The sequence below is a fragment of the Cupressus sempervirens genome, chromosome 2, assembly GCF_028749045.1.
Source record: "Cupressus sempervirens isolate cs-2001-9-10 chromosome 2, ASM2874904v1, whole genome shotgun sequence".
Lineage (NCBI taxonomy): Eukaryota > Viridiplantae > Streptophyta > Pinopsida > Cupressales > Cupressaceae > Cupressus > Cupressus sempervirens.
In genome coordinates, this window is record NC_143119.1 from 539730789 (window position 1) to 539740039 (window position 9251).

Here is a 9251-nt window from a genome sequence, read left to right on the forward strand (position 1 = left end):
GCATCCCCCGATGACACATTGGAACGATAACCGCTGTCGAACCATTTCCCAATGTTGTGCCGATCGAGTTGGCACAGAGCCGCTAGACGAGGGCTCCCATTTTAGATCGAGTTTTAAAATCACCAAGAAGACGCGGTGAGGGCTGGCAACCGCTGCCAAACCTTTTTCTGAAATTGCGCCAGCTGAGTGACTAGAAAACATGCTTTACGCGATAGGCACGCAAAAAATTTTGCTAGAGCGCCAAGCACCCACCTCATGGCTGTAGAGACAAGGGCTCGCCATTAGATCAACTTCGAAATTGCTGAACAGACGCGCTATAAAATGGCAACCGCTACCAAGTCTCTTCCGTATTTGCGTCGGTCGAGTGATCGAAGAAGGTGATCTAAGAGAGGGTCCAAGCGTAGGCATTCGTTGGGGGATTCAGGCCGATGGCATAAATTTATGCAATACCCGAGCAACACCGGACGGAGGTGCTAGACGAGGGCTCCCGTTTTAGATCGATTTTTAAAATCACAAAGAAGACGCGGTGAGGGCTGGCAACCGCTGCCAAACCTTTTTCCAAAATTGCGCCAGCTGAGTGACAAGAAAACATGATCTAAAGGAGAGTCCAAGAATAGCACCCTCGAAGGTGGGCTTCATCCCCTTCTAATTGATTCAACGTCGGCGTCCACCATTTCAAAATCCGACATATCCATCCGCCCTGATAGCGGCATTGAATCAATGAGCTGGGCACGAGAGAGGCTTGCGGCAACCACCTCTCCCATTGTAGCCGCGATAGGCTCGCAAAAAATTTTTCTAGAGCGCCAAGTACCCACCTCATGGCTATAGACAAGGGCTCACCATTAGATCAACTTCAAAATCACAGAACGGACGTGGTGTAGAATGGCAACCGCTGCCAAGTCTCTTCCGTAATTGCGTCGGTCGAGTGATCAAAGAAGGTGATCTAAGAGAGGGTCCAAGAATGTAGGCATTCGTTGGGGGATTCGCACCGATGGCAAAAATTTGTGCAATACCCGAGCAACACCGGACGGAGGTGCAAGATGAGGGCTCCCATTTTAGATCGAGTTTTAAAATCACCAAGTAGATGCGGTGAGGGGCTGGCAACCGCTGCCAAACCTTTTTCCGAAATTGCGCCAGCTGAGTGACAAGAATACATGATCTAAAGGAGAGTCTAGGAATAGCACCCTCGAGGGGGTGGGCTTCATGCCCCTCTAATTGATTCAACGTCGGCATCCACCGTTTCAAAATCTAACATTTCCATCCGCCTTGACAGCGGCGTTGAATCAATCAGGGGGGCACGGGAGAGGCTCGCGGCAACCACCTCTCCCATTGTAATTGCGATAGGCACGCAAAAAATTTTGCTAGAGCGCCAAGCACCCACCTCATGGCTAGAGACAAGGGCTCGCCATTAGATCAACTTCGAAATTGCTGGAACAGACGCGCTGTAGAATGGCAACCGCTACCAAGTCTCTTCCGTAGTTGCGTCGGTCGAGTGATCGAAGAAGGTGATCTAAGAGAGGGTCCAAGCGTAGGCATTCGTTGGGGGATTTGCGCCGATGGCAAAAATTTGTGCAATACCCGAGCAACACCGGACGGAGGTGCAAGACGAGGGCTCCCGTTTTAGATCGAGTTTTAAAATCACCAAGTAGATGCGGTGAGGGGCTGGCAACCGCTGCCAAACCTTTTTCCGAAATTGCGCCAGCTGAGTGACAAGAATACATGATCTAAAGGAGAGTCCAGGAATAGCACCCTCAAGGGGGTGGGCTTCATGCCCCTCTAATTGATTCAACATCGGCGTCCACCATTTCAAAATCCGACATTTCCATCTACCCTGACAGCGGCATTGAATCAATCAGGGGGGCGCGGGAGAGGCTCACGGCAACCACCTCTCCCATTGTAGCTGCGATAGGCACGCAAAAAATTTTGCTAGAGCGCCAAGCACCCACCTCATGGCTAGAGACAAGGGCTCGCCATTAGATCAACTTCGAAATTACTGAACAGACGCGCTGTAGAATGGCAACCGCTGCCAAGTCTCTTCCGTAGTTGCATCGGTCGAGTGATCGAAGAAGGTGATCTAAGAGAGGGTCCAAGCGTAGGCATTCATTGGGGGATTCGCGCTGATGGCATAAATTTATGCAATACCCGAGCAACACCGGACGGAGGTGCTAGACGAGGGCTCCTATTTTAGATCGAGTTTTAAAATCACCAAGTAGACGCGGTGAGGGCTGGCAACCACTGCCAAACCTTTTTCCGAAATTGCGCCAGCTGAGTGACAAGAAAACATGATCTAAAGGAGAGTCGAGAAATAGCACCCTCGAGGGTGGGCTTCATGCCCCTCCAATTGATTCAACGTCGGCGTCCACCGTTTCAAAACTTGACATATCCATCCGCCCTGACAGGGGCGTTGAATCAATGAGGGGAGCACAGGAGAGGCTCGCTGCAACCACCTCTCCCGTTGTAGCCGCGATAGGCACGCAAAAAATTTTGCTAGAGTGCCAAGAACCCACCTCATGGCTAGAGACAAGGGCTCGCCATTAGATCAACTTCGAAATCGCTGAACAGACGCGCTGTAGAATGGCAACCGCTGCCAGTTCTCTTCCGTAGTTGCGTCGGTCGAGTGATCGAAGAAGGTGATCTAAGAGAGGGTCCAAGCGTAGGCATTCGTTGGGGGATTCGCGCCGATGGCATAAATTTATGCAATACCCGAGCAACACCGGACGGAGGTGCTAGACGAGGGCTCCCATTTTAGATCGAGTTTTAAAATCACCAAGTAGATGCGGTGAGGGCTGGCAACCACTGCCAAAGCTTTTTCCAAAATTGCGCCAGCTGAGTGACAAAAAAACATGATCTAAAGGAGAGTCCAGGAATAGCACCCTTGAGGGTGGGCTTCATGCCCCTCTAATTGATTCAACATTGGCGTCCACCGTTTCAAAATCCGACATATCCATCCGCCCTGACAGCGGCGTTGAATCAATGAGGGGGGCACGGGAGAGGCTCGCGGCAACCACCTCTCCCATTGTAGCCGCGATAGGCACGCAAAAAATTTTTCTAGAGCGCCAAGCACCCACCTCATGGCTAGAGACAAGGGCTCGCCATTAGATCAACTTCGAAATCGCTGGAACAGACGCGTTGTAGAATGGCAACCGCTGCCAAGTCTCTTCCGTAGTTGCGTCGGTCGAGTGATCAAAGAAGGTGATCTAAGAGAGGGTCCAAGCGTAGGCATTCGTTGGGGGATTCGCGCCATTGGCATAATTTTATGCAATACCCGAGCAACACCGGACGGGAGGTGCTAGGCGAGGGCTCCCATTTTAGATCGAGTTTTAAAATCACCAAGTAGACGTGGTGAGGGATGGCAACCGCTGCCAAACCTTTTTCCGAAATTGTGCCAGCTAAGTGAGAAGAAAACATGATCTAAAGGAGAGTTGAGGAATAGCACATCTAGGGTGGGCTTCATGCCCCTCTAATTGATTCAACGTCGGTGTCCACCGTTTCAAAATCTGACATATCCATCCGCCTTGACACCGGTGTTGAATCAATGAGAGGGGCACGGGAGAGGCTCGCGGCAACCACCTCTCCTACATAAGCTATTAGTGCGAGGCTCGCTCTGCATTAGAAATTAGCGAACACACCGACATTCACCTTAAAAATCCAAATCCTTTAAAATTCCTACCAAACAGCCATTCACGGCCCAATTTTTTATGAGGTCGGCAGAGGAGCAAAAGATTGTCCTCGGTTAGGAGATGTGAGTTCATGGAGCCGAGGGACTAAAATGGTCATCGAGCTCATCCGATCAACTAGATGAATTTCACCTTGAAGGGGCCCAATCCAAAAGTTTCGGAGGTCATCTCCTGGAACTCTCGAGAATAAGGCCCATCTTACATGCAAACTCTGCTACTGTGCAAACATAGGTTGCAATTAAAGAGAAATTGCGAGGCCGTCATAATGGCCCGAGGCCAATGGCTCTGACTAAGTCAATTTTCTCTTGCAATCACCATGCCGCCGTTCATAGAGAGATCTCCCCATTCACTTGTGACGCGACGCACAATCCAAGTGCTAGACGCGAGCTCGCCCTTGAAAGAAAGACCACTTTCCAAGACGTCCCCCATTCACTTGTGACATGATGCACAACCCAAGTGATAGACACGAGCTTGCCCTTGAAAGAAAGACCACTTTCCAAGACATCTCCCGATGACACATTAGAATGACAATGGCTGTTGAACCATTCCCAATGTTGTGCCGATCGAGTTGGCACAGAGGCGACCTTGGGGAGCTCCCGCATAGCGATCGAGATGTGCTTTCATACCCATCTCTCACAAAAACCAATCTTAGCTGTGAACAAATTTCGCCGCAATGACACCATTGGAACGACGACCGCTGTCGAACAACTCCCAAATTTGTGCCCCGATGGAGTGAGAAAGAATAGAGGATCGCAAATGGGTTGCTACTTCATTCCGCTCTTATATATAGATCCGATGTCGTTGATTTCATTTGGAATCCGAGGCTGCATTCGTCCTTGCTCACACAAGCAATGGATCTTCTCATCGAATGGCCACGGGGAGCTTCTGATCACAAAGGCTCCCTTGTCACTCGTGACGCGCAGCCCAACTGCTTTCCGAAATTGCGCCAGCTGAGTGACAAGAAAACATGATCTAAAGGAGAGTCAAGGAATAGCACCTCGAGGGTGGGCTTCATGCCCCTCCAATTGATTCAACGTCGGCGTCCACCGTTTCAAAATCCGACAATTCCATCCACCTTGACACCGCCGTTGAATCAATGAGAGGGGCATGGGAGAGGTTCGCGGCAACAACCTCTCCTATATAAGCTATTAGTGCAAGGCTCGCTCTGCATTAGAAATTAGCGAACACGCCGACATCCGCCATAAAAATCCAAATCATTGAAAATTCTGACCAAACAGCCATCCACGACCCAATTTATTATGAGGTCGTCTAAGGAGCAAAAGATTGTCATCGGTTAGGAGATGTGAATTCATGGAGCCAAGGGACTGAAATGGTCATCGAGCTCATCTGATCAACTGGATGAATTTCACATTGAAGGGGCCCAATCCAAAAGTTCCGAAGGTCATCTCCTGGAACTCTCAAGAACAAGGACCGTCTTACTTGCAAACTCTGCTACTGCGCAAACATAGGTTGCAATTAAAGAGAAATTGCCAGGCCATCACAGTGGCCCGAGGCCAATGCTCCGACTAAGTCAATTTTCTCTTGCAATCACCATGCCGCCGTTCATAGAGAGATCTCCCCATTCACTTGTGACGCGACGCAAAATCCAAGTGATAGACGCGAGCTCGCCCTTGAAAGGCCAGGCCACTTTCCAAGACATCCCCCGATGACACATTGGAATGACAACTACTGTCGAACCATTCCCAATGTTCTGCCGATCGAGTTGGCACAGAGGCAACCTTAGGGAGCTCCCGCGTAGCAATCGGGATGTGCTTTCGTACCCATCTCTCACAAAAACCAATCTTAGCTGTGAACAAATTTAGAATCCAAGGCTCGTATCCATCGATATCGTCGGCACTGGGTCTATATATTCAAAGGCCACGGAGAGGTTTCGATAAGAGAAGCTCCCCTGCTCGCTCGCACAAACATCCCAAATGCTAGACACAAGCTCCCGCCCTTAGCATCGCTCTCCAGATCGCCGCAATGACACATTGGAATGACAACCGCTGTCAAACAACTCCCGAATTTGTGCCGATGGAGTGAGAAAGATGAGCAACTTTGGGGAGCTGCGCATGGCAAACGGGCTACTGCTTCATTCCGCTCTTATATATAGATCCGATGTCGTTGATTTCATTTGGAATCTGAGGCTGCATTCGTCCTTGCTCACACAAGCAATGGCTCTTCTCATCGAATGGTCATGGGGAGCTTTCGATTACAAAGGCTCCCTTGTCACCCATGATGCGCAGCCCAACTGCTAGACGACGGCTCACCCTTCAGATCCCTGCCCAGGAAACCACCACAATGGCACCATTGGAATGACAACCGCTGCCGAACCATTCCGAAATTTTTTTGCCAAAGAAGTTGTTGCAAAGAGAACGACTCTGGGGAGAGAGCCCTTGCATAGCAAAATTGGGATGGCTTCACGGCAGCTGGATGGGATTTGAATTCATGGAGCCAAGGGAGTGAAATGGTCATTTAGCTCATCCGATCAACTGGATGAATTTCACCTTGAAGGGGCCCAATCGAAAAGTTCCGGAGGTCATCTCCTGGAACTGTCAAGAACAAAGGCCAATCTTACATGCAAACTCTTCTACTGTGCAAACATAGGTTGCAATTATAGTTAAATTGCAAGGCCGTCACAATGGCCCGAGGCCAATGCTCCGACTACTAAGTCAATTTTCTCTTGCAATCACCATGCCGCCATTCACAGAGAGATCTCCCCATTCACTTGTGACGACGCACAATCCAAGTGCTAGACGCGATCTCACCCTTGAAAGGCCGCGTTCCAAGACATCCTGATGATACATTGGAACGACAACCGCTATCGAACCATTCCCAATGTTGTGCCGATCGAGTTGGCACAGAGGCGATCTTAGGGAACTCCTGCGTATTGATCAGGAAGTGCTTTCGTACCCATCTCTCACAAAAACCAATGTTAGCTGAACAATTTTATAATCCAAGGCTCGTATCCATCGATATCGTTGGCACTGGGTCTATATTCAAAGGCCACGGAGAGGTTCCGATAAGAGAAACTCCCCTGCTCTCTTGCACAAACATCCCCAAATGCTAGACGCAAGCTCCCCAACTTAGCATCACTCTCCAGATCACCGCAATGACACATTGGAACGACAACCGCTGTCGAACAACTCCTGAATTTGTGCCGATGGAGTGAGAAATGAGAGCCAGATTGGGTCGACGAAAATGGCTAAGCCAGATCGGGTCAGCCAGCATGGCTCAGCCACCATTTTTCGTCGAGAGTTTTCGATATTAAAGCTCCCATGTAGCCACGATAAGTACACCATGACAAATTGCTAGAGCGCCGAGCACCCATAGCAAATTGCCATTATACCAAGCAACGTCGGAGTGCTAGACAAGGGCTCACGTTTAGATCAAGTTTTAAAACAACCAAAAACACACGCCATGGATCGGCAACCGCTGCCTCACCTTTTCCAAAATTGAGTCATCAGAAAATATGATCTAAAGGAGAGCCGAGGAAAAGCACTGAGATCGCTTCATGCCCCTTTCATTGATTCAACATCAGCATACACCGTTTGAAAACCCAACAATCCGATCTGCCTAGACACCAATGTTGAATCAATGAAAGGGGCATGGGAGAGGCTCACGGCAACAACCTCTCCTATATAAGCTATTAGTGCGAGGCTCGCTCTGCATTAGAAATTTGCGATAGCATGGACAACTCCCTTAAAAATCCAATTCAATGAAAAATGTGACCAAACAGCCATCCACGACACCATTTTTGGAGCTCACCCAGATCGGCTTGCCCAGAATGGCTTGCCCAGATCAGCTCAGCCAGCATGGCTCGGCCAGATCGGCTCGGCCAGCATGGTGACTTGCTCACTTGGTGAGAGTACTTCGAACTGTCAAGAACAAAGGCCAATCTAATGTGCAAACTCTGCTACTGCGCAAACATAGGTTGCAATTATAGAGAAATTACAAGGCCGTCACAATGGCCCGAGGCCAATGCTCCGACTACTAAGTCAATTTTCTCTTGCAATTGCCATGCCCCCGTTCACAGAGAGATCTCCCCAATCACTTGTGATGACGCACAATCCAAGTGCTAGACACGAGCTCGCCCTTGAAAGGCCGCGTTCCAAGACATCCCGATGACACATTAGAACGACAACCGCTGTCGAACCATTCCTAATGTTGTGCCGATCGAGTTGGCACACAGGCGATCTTAGGGAACTCCCGCGTATCGATCGGGAAGTGCTTTCGTAACCATCTCTCAAAAAAACCGATGTTAGCTGAACAATTTTAGAATCCAAGGCTCGTATCCATCGATATCGTCGGCACTGGGTCTATATTCAAAGGCCACAGAGAGGTTCTGATAAGAGAAGCTCCCCTGCTCGCTTCCACAAACATCCCCAAATGCTAGATGCAAGCTCCCGCCCTTAGCATCGCTCTCCAGATCATCGCAATGACACATTGGAACGACAACCGCTGTTGAACAACTCCCGAATTTGTGCCGATGGAGTGAGAAAGAAGAGCCAGATCGGGTCGACGAAAACGGCTAAGCCAGATCGAGTCGACCAGCATGGCTCGGCCACCATTTTTCGCCGAGAGCTTTCGATATTAAAGCTCCCATATAGCCACGATAAGTACACCATGACAAATTGCTAGAGCGCCAAGCACCCATAGCAAATTGCCATTATACCAAGCAACGCCGGAGTGCTAGACAAGGGCTCACGTTTAGATCAAGTTTTAAAATCACCAAAAACACACGCCATGGATCGGCAACCGCTGCCTCACCTTTTCCAAAATTGAGTCATCGGAAAACATGATCTAAAGGAGAGCCGAGGAAAAGCACTGAGATCACTTCATGCCCCTTTCATTGATTCAACATCAGCATACACCGTTTGAAAACCCAACAATCCGATCCGCCTAGACACCAATGTTGAATCAATGAAAGGGGCATGGGAGAGGCTCGCGGCAACAACCTCTCCTATATAAGCTATTAGTGCGAGGCTCGCTCTACATTAGAAATCTCCGATAGCACGGACAACTCCCTTAAAAATCCAATTCAATGAAAAATGTGACCAAACAGCCATCCACGACACCATTTTTGGAGCTCGGCCAGATCGGGTCGGCCAGAATGGCTCGCCCAGATCGGGTCGGCCAGCATGGCTTGCCCAGATTGGCTCGGCCAGCTTGGCTCGGCCAACATGGCTCGCCCAAATCGGCTCAGCCAAATCGGGTCGGCCAGCATGGCGACTTGGTGACTCGGTGAGAGTACTTGGAACCGTCAAGAACAAAGGCAAATCTTACATGCAAACTCTGCTACTGCGCAAACATAGGTTGCAATTATAGAGAAATTGCAAGGCCGTCACAATGGCCCGAGGCCAATGCTTCGACTACTAAGTCAATTTTCTCTTGCAATCGCCATGACACCGTTCACAAAGAGATCTCGCCATTCACTTGTGACGACACACAATCCAAGTGCTAGACGCGAGCTTGCCCTTGAAAGGCCGCGTTCCAAGACATCTCGATGACACATTGGAACGACAACCACTGTCGAACCATTCCCAATGTTGTGCCGATCGAGTTGGCACAGAG